The sequence below is a fragment of the Canis lupus genome, chromosome 11 (genome assembly GCF_003254725.2).
Source record: "Canis lupus dingo isolate Sandy chromosome 11, ASM325472v2, whole genome shotgun sequence".
Taxonomy (NCBI): Eukaryota; Metazoa; Chordata; class Mammalia; order Carnivora; family Canidae; genus Canis; species Canis lupus.
In genome coordinates, this window is record NC_064253.1 from 72,710,715 (window position 1) to 72,723,062 (window position 12,348).

The window sequence follows — 12,348 nt, forward strand, 5'->3', positions numbered from 1 at the left end:
TGCTGACGGCTTCGGCCCCCGATGGACACCCGGGTGGTTCCCCCCGTTGGGCTCAGTAGGGGCCGCGCCCGACGGGCCGGGTGCCGCGTTTGCACCGACGTGCGCTCTCATGTTCCCTGAGCCTATGGCCCGGGGTCTTGTCGCGGTTCCTATGGCGATTCCACGCGCAGGTTTTTGAGGGGCTGCCAAGCTGGCTTCCGGGGTGGCCGCACCATCTCACATCCCTGCACACCAGCGAGGTACAACGGCGCTGGCGTCCTCGAGCTCGTCTGTCTGTCTGTCTGCCACAGCCATCCGAATAGACGTGAGGGGATAACTGCACGCGGTTTGGGTTTGCCTCTCCCCGAGGACTAACGGTGCCGCACATCTTTTCACCTGCTTATTGGCCGCTGGCAGATCTTCTCTTGAGAAATGCGTGTCGAAGTCCTTTGGTCATTTAAAAATATTTCTGGGGTTTTTTTTCTTTTCTTTTCTTGTTGCTGTTGAGTTTTAGGAGCTCTTCATCTATTCTGAACATTCAACCCTTATCAGATACGTGATTCGAAAATATTTTCTTCCAACCCCTTAAAAAAAATAATGACGGGCAGCCCGGGTGGCTCAGCAGTTTATGCTGCCTTCAGCCCAGGGCGTGACCGAGGGGTCTTGGGATCGAGTCCTGCAGGGAGCCTGCTTCTGCCTCTGCCTGTGCCCCCCTCCCCGTGTCTCTCATGAATAAGTAAATTCAAAAAAAAAAAAAAAACTGCTAGTTTACCCAAAATCTTACATACGGTCCACAGGACCACTTGGCCGACCTGCTTCACGTGAGCTGTGTCACCACGTGGCGTGAGTCCGACGCCCCAACACGGCTGATAAGAAACCGCAATTCGTCTGAAGCCAACATCACGCTGCTAATTACACTTGAGCAAAGGAGAGAAACGGGGACTCTCGGAGGCACGCGGCTGAGCCAGGTCCCCCAGCTGGGCAGGGACTCGGGAGCTCAGGCCGCGGCGCGGGCTCCCTCCGGTGAGCGGCGGCTGCTTCTGGGTCCCTGGGACCGTGCGGCCTCGCCCAGGCCCCGCACCTGCCTCCAGAAGCCCGTTCTGACCGGAGGGCGCTCTGGCTAGAGAGACGTCGCAGGCCGGGCCCGGGGTACGGGGCTGGGCTCGCTCACTCCCGCCGTCGGGGCCCTTGACGCCTCTGTCACCGGAACCCTGCTCCGGGGAGGCCTTTGTCTTTGCTCGACGATCTGCTCTCTCACTCACACCCTTTGATGCCCGTGAACAGCGTGAGGCTGCAAACACGCCCCAGCAGCCCCAGCCGGAGGCCGTGACACCATTAAAAAGCACCCGCTTATCGCCCACGTCCCAGCCATACCTTCTCGCCCCCTGCACCAGGCGCTTACACGGTGTCCTGAGCACTGACCAGAGGCCCGCCTGGGTAAGCCCTTGTGTTCAATGCCTCGTTCAGTCTTCCTTCCGGCTCGGCCTCCGCCCCAGTGGCCTGGGGACAGGCCAGGTCGGGGGCCGGGGCCGCTCGCACCCCAGCGCGCGGTGAAAGCCCTTGCCCTAGGGACGCGTTTCCGAGCCGCTGACACTCCGTGAACACCCACTGTGCTCCGGGTCCCGGCGGCCCCACGGGCCTTGAGACGAGGGTCACAATCGTGGCTTTCCAGAAAAGGAAAGAAAGCGGGCTCAGAGGGATCCCTGGGTGGCGCAGTGGTTTGGCGCCTGCCTTTGGCCCAGGGCATGATCCTGGAGTCCCGGGATCCAGTCCCGTGTCGGGCTCCCAGAATGGAGCCTGCTTCTCCCTCTGCCTGTGTCTCTGCCTCTCTCTCTCTCTCTCTCTCTCTCTCTCTGTTACTATCATAAATAAATAAAAATTAAAAAAAAAAAAAAGAAAAAAGAAAGCGGGCTCAGAGACATTTAATAACTTAGCCGGCTGGTAAGTAAAAAACCCAAATACTACCCCCTTCTCGGGCTCTGAAAACAGTTCTTTCCACCAGACCCGTGAATGAATGAAATTTAAAAACAAGCCAAAAAAAAAAAAAAAAAGTGTCGAGTCTGGTGTGCGACCTCAAGGTGCTTCCCTGCCTGCGTCCGTCGTGATGAGCGAAAGTCACCGCTCGCCGGCGGTCACAGGGAGGAGTGCACACCCACCCAGTGGGTAGAGGACGTTTTTGGAAGAAACTAGAGAAATGAGTGAGGCCTCGAAAGCCTGCTGGGATTTCACGGGCAGAGTGGACCGCGGGGTGGGGTTGGGGGATGGTCGGAGGGAAAGGTGCAGAGGCAGGAGCCCCAGGGCACCCAGAGAGGAGCCTACCCGGGAGAGATGGCAGGCACGGGGGAGAGGGTGCGGGGGTCCCGGTGCCAGCGGATGGAGGGACGACACCAGAGGGCCCCGAGCTATGCACGGTCAGGACGGAGAGCACATTTGAGCAGAGACTGTGCACAGAACGCAGGAGGGCCCCGGCAGGCGGAAGCCCAGCACTCACACGGGCCTGGGTGCTTCCTGGGCGCTTGGTCAGTGCGCACCTGAGCAACTAGACCAATAGACTGCGAATCAACGGGGGAATAAAGGGGAAGATGAAATTAGGGTACGCGGGCTACTAGGCGCGGTGGTACCCGGTGTGGGTCCCTGGGAAAGAGCCAGCAAGACTGACAGGTGCACCGGGTGAGGCGGAAGGACAATGCCCAGGCCCTCGTGCTCTCCCCCCGCCCTCCTTGCTTTTCCCCCGCAGCCTGGAGCTCCGGCTCCCCTAGCAGCCGGCGGGGCGACAGGCGCGAAGGCCGTCGATCCTAAGGCCGCGCGTGTGGCGAACAGGGAGGCTGCGGGCCTTCCGCCAGACGTGGAAATCGCGCAGGACATCCGGGCGAGTCTTCCAGGAGGCTGCTATGGAGCCGCCACCTCCCCACCCCTGCCGCAGAGACGAGGACACACGGGAGAGCTGCAAGGCTCCCGACGACGGGAGCGGCCGCCCTGTGACCAGCGCCTTGCAGGTTGGCTCTGTGCATCGGGAATCACAGGGAACCTGACCTTAGAGACCAGAACCAGCCTCCTCTCCCCTGCACTTGGCCTTTAACTGCACCCACATTCGATGATTCAGCGACTACCGGGGACCCGGGACCAGACACTGGCACTCCCGGTGCACGCAGGCCTGCTCCCCCGCACGGGCCTCCGAACACGGATTCAAACACGCGATGCTTTAAAATACCTGGCACGCGTGAGGCCTCCATGGCCCGGGTCTGTCGGACGGCGTCCCTGCCCCCAAGGCCACACCAGGTCCCCGCTCCTGAGTCCTCACCTCCACGTGCAGGTCTCAGGTTGTCTGCAAACCTGATCCTGGGACTGAGACCACGTCATGTGCTCAGCTTCCTCCACGCAGCCCTCCTGTGTGGAGTCACCGAACATCCATCCTTTCCTTCTCTGTCCCTCCTTTCAGCCTTCTAGCCTGTCCTTCTCCATCCTTCCCATCCCTCCTCCCACTCCATCCTTTCCTTCTCCATCCCTCCTCCCAGCCTCCCATCCTTCCTCCCACTTCATCCTTTCCTTCTCCATCCCTCCTCCCAGCCTCCCATCCCTCTTCCCACTCCATCCTTTCCTTCTCCATCCCTCCTCCCAGCTTCCCATCCCTCCTCCCACTCCATCCTTTCCTTCTCCATCCCTCCTCCCAGCCTCCCATCCCTCTTCCCACTCCATCCTTTCCTTCTCCATCCCTCCTCCCAGCTTCCCATCCCTCCTCCCACTCCATCCTTTCCTTCTCCATCCCTCCTCCCACCCTCCCATCCTTCCATCCTTCCCACACATCCCTACAAAGTGTCCTCCAAGTGCCATCCACGTGCCGGGACAGCAACACGGCAGGTGCCAACACAGGCAGAGCCCGGGGCTGCCCACGATGACACCTCCCTCACCCCCTTGCCTGCGGGTAACCACTCCAGTGCCCTCCAGCCCTGCAGCCCTAACGATGGGTGATTGGCCCCTGACTAGAACGGTGGATGGGCGAGAATGGACACCACTCAGCAGCTGTGGCTCTGAGCAAATTGCTTCCCTTGCCTACATCCCTCCTCGTCAAACAGAGATAAAAATAGTAAATATACATCGTCCCAGGGGCAGGGAAACACATAAGTGCCTGTGCCGGGGTAGGTACTCAAGCACTGCTACTATCGACATCAACATCATAATCTGTAAAATAAGAACACCAGCAGCCTCCCCTTATTAAGCTCTCCGTGCTCACAAAATTTCAACGGCTGCCCGTTGCTTTAATGCATGAACCCAGACCCTCACAACGGCACATGGACCTTCCGTCCTTCCGTCCTTCCGTCATACCACCGTCGAGCCTTCAGGGCTGCTCACCAAGCATTCCCGGTCCTCCTCCTCCTCATGGCACCTTGCAAGTTCCCAAGGATGTAAGCTCTGTCTTCCCGAATGGGGGTGATTTGAAACAGAACCTTGTCATGCTAAGTGATGACAAACCCACGGTACAAGTGAGAAATCAATCTCCATTACATCCAGCTTCTAGTATTTGGGGTTTCTCGTTATTGCAGCAAACGCTAACCGCATCTGACCAGTACCCTACCCTTCCTCCCTCGGGCCACAGGGCCTTTGCTCAAGCTGGGCCCTCTGCCTGAGAGTCTCTTCCCTCTTTACCGAAATAATTCCTGCAGGTCTCAAAACTCAAGCATTTCTTCTTCAGGGAAGGGTTCCCTATTTATACCATTCTCCCCTGTCAGAGGCTCTCATGTTATCAAGTATCTCTCCTTTACCACTCTTCTCAAAGTGGCAATTTTACCTTTATTTATTTGATGACTTTATGGATTTCCATCTCTTCCACCAGAGTGTCAATTCCATGGGAGCAGCGTCCAGATCTGAATGGCTCATCACCTTGTCCTTAGTGCATCTCACGGGGCCTGGCCCATCGTAGGCCCGAAACACGTGCTTGCTGAATGATGGAAGGAAGGGAGGAAGGAAAGGAGGAAGGAAGGGGGGAGGGGGGAAAGGTGACCGCCTGAGACGAGTGCCCTGTGCTCCTAGGTTCTGAGCTGGCCCCACCCTGCTGGAGTCCTTGGCTGTAACGCGAGTCGCTGATGCAAGAGGAGTCGGGACGCTGATCCCCCTGTGGTCAGACCCCGCGACCTCCGCCTGGCCAGCCAATGCCTGCCGATTCCTCAACTCAGGCCTCCCCGCCTGGTGCCTACCAGGGGCTATGACGGAGTCCCAGCGGCCACGCCTCCCCCACCAGCGTCAGCCTGGGCCGCGAGGGCCTCGGTGTCCCCAGATGCCGCAGCCCGGCATGGACACGCTTCCCCCTGTGTTAACACCATGGTCTACACCTCTCCACAAATCAGATTTACAGAACACAGAGCATTTCAGGAGCCTGGGGACACCTCCGGGGCCTTGCGGTTCAGTGGAGCTCATTATGGAAATCAGCTAAATGCTGAGGAGCGAGGTAAGTGGGAACTGTTTACCAACCCCTTCCGCCAGAGACACACAGGCCTCGCTAATGGGAGCTCCTTTGTGGCCTCCCTCGGTCCTCCACCCTCTTTATCTGCGACTGTGACTGATCTGCAGGGAGAGGGGTGCAGGTGTGCACGACGGCGCTCTCCGCGGGCGCCGGGTGCTTGGTGAAGGGGACAGGGGCAGGCAGAGGGGGGCAGGCCCAGCTCACCCCACCCAACGGAGAAGCCGCTTCCCGCCTCCCAGGCCCTCGACGCTCCGGCCAGCCGACTTTCAGAGGCCGGCAGAGATCACGATGGTGTCCGAACTGCTACCCACTGGGAGCAAACTCCGGTTACAAGGCACTTTCACGTCCGTTGGCGTGTTGGAGCCTCGCAGCGTTTTGCTAGGTAGGTGTCCCGCTAGTACCTGCGTTGACGGGCCGAGGAAACAGGCTCAGGAGCAAGGCGGGTCACTCAGACTGTAATCGGTGATTCTGGTCTGCTCCGTCCCAATACAAGGTACGTTCACGGTGTCACCAAAGCTCTTTAAATGGGCAATACTAGAATTCCACTAATGGGGGTGTGGGGTGTTCTCGCCCGTCTTGAACTTGCACACAGATCTGGGATGTGTTCATCTCTGGGTGTTGGGGATTTTGGGGGTGGGGTGTGCATGGAGAGGGCAAGAAATTCAACATTCATACAACCCTCTCGGGTGGACTGAAATTCCTAAAAGGTTAAAGAACCACAAGGGATTCGGGACCCCCTGAGGGCATGGGCTGCTTACCTGGTGGGCCAAGGAGGTCTGTAGGTTGGACGCCTTTGCCCGTCCAGCCATTTTCCCAAGGAACAAAGGTGTGAGTTGAGTGAGGTTTGGTCTCCAGGCTCCACGTCTTCTCGCTGCTGCCATCTTTCCCCAGTGACGGCCTGTGTGATGCCCCCAGCGCCCCGCCCCGCCCGGTAGCCCAGCCACGGCAGCCGGGCTGCTTCTGCTCTGCTCCCGGCTCTCATCACACATCTCCAGGGATTCGTGGGAGGCAGCCAGACCTCAGAGCACAAGGCATCCCCCCGACCCTGGGAAGGCCGGGGAAGCCAAGGGAGGTGAGATCTATGTGTGCAGGGTCTAGTTTTTGCCCTTAACCATCTGGATATTTTTACATTAATTTTGATTTAACAAATGTTGAATGAAGTATTTATTTATATTTACTGAATTTTGTTGGTGGCCCTTAAATTGTGCTCGTGGGCTGAGTGCCTCGCTTGCCTTACCCTGGTCGACAGTCTGGAGAAGGCCGCATCCTCCTGAGGAGTCCAACCTTGGTCCAGACAGTGATGCCAACTATGCTCATGGGCTCACGTACGTCACCTGGAGGACCTTGGAGAACCCCTGGCTTAATCTTCATAATTTTAAAGCCCAGTGTGTGAATTAAAGAGCAGAGGGGAAGACGGGTACAGGGCTGAATCCTGGCTCCCCTCTGAAGCCTTGAGGGAAGTCACGTCACTTCTCTGAGCTTCCGTTTTCTTTTCTGAAAGACAGAAATTACGATGGCATCCACGGTTGCGCCAGTCGGATGGTATGATTTCCAGACCATGGAAATAAATTATACAGCAATCCAGAGTCTAAACAGGAACCCGGCCTGGATCTGCAGGTCCCCATCGTTCACCTTGAATTTGGACAAGAAGGTGAGCCTGAGGGTGAGTCAGGCCCTTTGTCAGAGACCCAAGGGCTCGTGCTCTGACTTTGCAGATGGGCATCCCCAGGTTTGAATCTTTTTTTTTTTTAAGATTTATTTATTTATTCATGATAGACAGAGAGAGAAAGAGAGAGGCAGAGACACAGGAGGGAGAAGCAGGCTCCATGCCGGGAGCCCGGTGTGGGACTCGATCCTGGGACTCCAGGATCGTGCCCTGGGCCAAAGGCAGGCTCGAAACCGCTGAGCCACCCAGGGATCCCCCCCGGGTTTGAATCTTGACACTCCCACCAACTTGCTATGTAACCTGGGACAAATATTCTGACCTCCCTAAGCTTCGATGTTTGTGTTCACAAGTGAAAATAATAATGCCCCGACCATTAAAATCGCTGTGACGATGACCCGCGTCCAAATCACACGTGCCTGGCAGTATTATTAGTCTGCTCGGGCTGCTGCAGCAGGATGGCACAGGCCAGGTGGTTGGAACGATGGAAATGTGTCGCTCATCATTCTGGAGGCTGGAAGTCGGAGGTCAGGCTGTGGTGAGAGCTCTCTTCCTGGTCGCACACGGCCGCCTTCTCCCTGTGTCTTCACTTAGCAGTGATGCAAGGAGCTCCCCGGTGTGTCTTCTTATGAGGACACTAATCCTGCCGGACCAGGCCCCACTCTCACGACCTCCAATTAACTTTTTTTTTTTTTTGATATTTTATTCATGAGAGACACATAGAGGCAGAGACACAGGCAGAGGGAGAAGCAGGCTCCATGCAGGGAGCCCGATGCGGGACTCGATCTCAGGACCCCAGGATCACGACCTGGGCCAAAGGCAGGTGCTCAACCACTGAGCCACCCAGGCGCCCTCCATTTAACTTTAATTACTTCTTCAGAGGCCTCACCTCCAAATACAGCCACACCAGGGGTCAGGGTGTCAACACCTGAATTTTGGTGAGACACAAACATTCAGTCCCTACCACTGACCTACATGGTTGACCCTTGAACAACACAGGTTTGAACTGTGTATGTTCACTTACACGCGGATTTTTGTTTTTCAATAAATACAGTACAGGGACTGTCCGTGAATCTTCTCTTCCTTATGATTTTCTTAAACAACACTTCCTTTCTCTGGGCACCCGGGTGGCTCAGTCGGTGAAGCGTCTGCCTTCGGCTCAGGTCATGACCCCGGGGTCCTGGGATCGAGGGCCGTGTTGGGCTCCCTGCTAAGCGGTGAGTCTGCTTCTCCCTCTCGCTCTGTGATCTCTCTCACAAATAAATAAATAAATAAATAAAAATAAATAAATAAATATCTTTTAAAAAATAAATAACATTTCCTTTCCTCTAGCTTAACCTATTATGAGAATACGGTACATAATGCAGATACATACAGAATATATGTCAACCGACTATTCATGTTGCCAGTAGGGCTTCCTTCTGGTCAACGGGAAGCTCTTCGTAGCTACCTTTTGGGGGAGTTAAAGGTTATATGTGAATCTTTGACTGTGTAGGGGGGTTGGCATCGCTAGCTCTGGCTTCGTTCAAGGGTCAACTGCGGTTAGTGTGCAACTATTGTGTCCATAGATATGGACATAAAAATAATAAATATTATCAGAAGCGACGAAGCCGAGGTAAGGAGAATCTGTGCCCAGGTGTACACGGCATGTTGGCAGCTGAGCCCAAACTCGAACCCAGGCCCCCGAGCTGAGTCCGGCAGACTTAGGCCTCACAGAGCTCCTCCCCAAGTTATTCACAAGGTTGGCCCAGAGATTGGAAGCGTCGAAGCAGCAGGAAAACCCGAGCCCAATCCTTGAATTTGGTGGCGCCCGGTGGTGCCAAGGGACCTCGACTGCAGGCCTGTCCCTCCTGCCCCTCCTGCTGTCAGAACGAGGCGAAGGCTGGCTGCGCGGACGTGTCCAGGTGCGGGAGGGGGCTACGTGCCTGACCCAAGGCTGGTTATAAAGTGCCTCTTACCAGGGCCTTTGCAGCAGACTCCTGCATTTCCCAGAATAATCTCGCTCATTACGATGCCGGCAGACTTTACAAGCCAGCTCATTTTTCTTCCCTTTGTCTCAAATTCCAATACCCTGCCCTTTTCACGAGATTTCCAAGAGAGTAGTTCACAGCGCCCATTTTGTGGGGAGAGAGGGGGGCGGGAGATGTCCCCAGAGGGTGAGCAGTATCTCAGCCTTAGTTTAAAAAAAGAAAAAAAAAAAAAGATGAAGGAAAGAGCTTTGTCTGCTAAATCTCCCCGTTTTGGAATCAAATGTTATTTAAAATTCAGGACAAATTCTCGGCTCTCTTGCTGACAAATTCCACACGCGCACAGAGCAGAGGCGAGACGGAAATGAGAACAGCGATGTGTGAGGCGCCTAAGTGTTCCTCATTAAATGGTCATTAGTGAGCACCTACTGTGTGCCGGATGCTGCACTAGGTGCCAGGGATCCCGCGGCGAGCCAACGGATCGTGTGTGTCCCCTGGAGCTGCACATCTAGTGAGGAAGACAGAGGTGGCCAAATAACCCCCCACGTTCATGATTCTAAGCTGGAGCAGGTGCCCTGGGTGGGAGGCATGCATTGTCCTGAAAGCGTGTGAGTGGGACTCCATCTAATTGGGGATCAGGGGACACTCCCCAAGGAGGTGACATTAGTTCGGGGACCCAAAAGATGCTGGCGGCTCATCCGGGTGGGGAGGGGTGGGAAGTCCTCCAGGATGAAGGAACAGCATGAGCAAAGGCCCGGGGCCAGAGGGAGGGCCAGTGTTTCGAGACTTGGAAGGACCTCCGTGTTCTTGGATCCTCGGGGAGGATCGCGGGGAGGGGGCGAGCCCCGTGCCTCGGGGGGGGTGAGGTTGTGCAGGGTCTCACCGCCCTGGTGAGGCTCCTGGTCTTTATCTTCAGAACAACAGGGAACTTACCGGGGCTTTAAAAGGAAGAGCAAAAAATAAAATAAAATAAAATAAAATAAAATAAAATAAAATAAAATAAAATAATAATAAAATAAAATAATAATAAAATAAAATAAAATAATAAAATAAAATAAAATAATAAAATAAAATAAAATAATAAAATAAGTAAAATAAAACAATAAAATAAAATAATAAAATAAAATAAAACAATAAAATAAAATAAAATAAAATAAATAAAACAATAAAATAAAATAAAATAATAAAATAAAATAAAATAAAATAAAATAAAATAAAATAAAATAAAATAATAAATAAAATAAAATAATAATAAAATAAAATAATAATAAAATAAAATAAAATAATAAAATAAAATAAAATAATAAAATAAAATAAAATAATAAAATAAAATAAAACAATAAAATAAAATAAAATAAAATAAATAAAACAATAAAATAAAATAAAATAATAAAATAAAATAAAATAAAATAAAATAAAATAAAATAATAAATAAAATAAAATAATAATAAAATAAAATAATAATAAAATAAAATAATAATAAAATAAAATAAAATAATAAAATAAAATAATAAAATAAAATAAAATAATAAAATAAGTAAAATAAAATAATAAAATAAAATAATAAAATAAAATAAAACAATAAAATAAAATAAAATAAAATAAATAAAATAAAACAATAAAATAAAATAAAATAATAAAATAAATAAAATAAAATAAAATAATAAAATAATAAAAATAATAAAATAAAATAAAATAATAAAATAAATAAAATAAAATAAAATAATAAAATAATAAAATAAAATAAAATAAAATAAATAAAATAAAATAAAATAAAAAATAAAAGGAAGATCAAAATGTAAGGTTTGCGGTTTGTAGACATTTCTCTAACCGCTGAGTGGGACATAGATGGGCTCAGAGCCGGGGAGGAAAGAGGGCGTCAGACAAGAAAGGCTGTCAGCGGGAGCCCCCTCGAGGAGGAGTGACAGCGGGGAGAGGCGACAGGTCCTAGGGAATACTCTGGATGAGTTACCAGCACGATTGCAAACACGGGCACAAATTCTTCCCCTTCCTGGAACCAGAGGGTCCCCAGCCCCACGGAGGCGGGGTGCGGCCACGAGAATTTCCTTGGCCTGTGGGCCCAGAGCAGACGCGACACAGCGATGTGAGCAGCGTCTGCACCCTGGGCCTTGCTCTTTCTTGCAGCTCTGAGGACCACGTGCCCGGGGTATAAAGAAGCCGGGGCGAGCCTGCTTGAGGACGGGAGACGTGGGCAGCGCCCGCCCCGGCTCCCCAGGCCAGCGTGTGCTCCGTCCTGGGTCACCCAGTGCCAGCCAACCAGCCAGCTGGGTGCAGAGCTCGGCCGGGCACGCCGAGGCCCGAGGCGCCCAGCCGCCCAGCCCCCCGCAGTATGACCGGCTACATAAATGGGTGTCATTGTGGGGCATTACGTTTCGGAGGCAGTTTGGCTAACTGACGTCTGGATGTTTACGTCTGCTTTCTCTCAACAGATCATAAGGTGAGCGAGGAGTAAGACCTTCGCTGTCTTGTTCGCCACAACCGAATCCCCAGGCAAACGGGAGACATTCGGTGAGTTAGGCATCCAGGAAGGGAAGGACTCGTTGAATAAATGACTGTTATCTCTTTGGTTTCCCCTGGGAAAGAATCTCTGCACCAGCCCCAGGACTTCTCTCCCCTCCCCACTAGCAGCTAAGATGCAGACACTCCGGGGTGGAAATTAAATTCACATCCACCCTTTGCGGAGAGCTGCCATGTGCAAGGTTGGTGTGACGCTGAACGCTTCGGACGAGGGGGGAAAGGCGTATTCTCTGCCTCGAATCTGTTCACTGTCTGGTAGGCCAGACGGACGCAGAGAGAAGCCCTCGCCTCTCTGGCCTGTTGTGCATTTGCTATGCCCCCCGGCACATCACATAGTATTTCCCCCAATTCCCATAAGAAGCCCAGGAGGGAGGCCCTGCTGGTGTCCCCTTTCATTGGATGAGAAAAGTGAGGCAGAGAGAAGTTAAGTGGGCTCCCCGATGTCTGGGCTCCCAGACTCGAACCCAGCTCCAGCAGGTTGCTCCAACTGCGACAGCTGTACAAGAGAGCTGTGCTAAAGAGGGGCTCCTGGTGCCTGGGATGGGCGGGCAGGAGCAGCCATGAGTCAGAAAGGGCTGCACAGGTATGTCGACGCGGGAAGGAAGACTGAGGATCCATCCCCCGTGTGAACAAAAGCAGGAAGGCATCCCGCGCCGAGAGCTGAGCGACCACGGAAGCGCCCGGTCCGCCCCGGGAGCCGTGAGCTGCAAGAGTGGCCAGGAAGAGAGGACACGAGGGGCGAC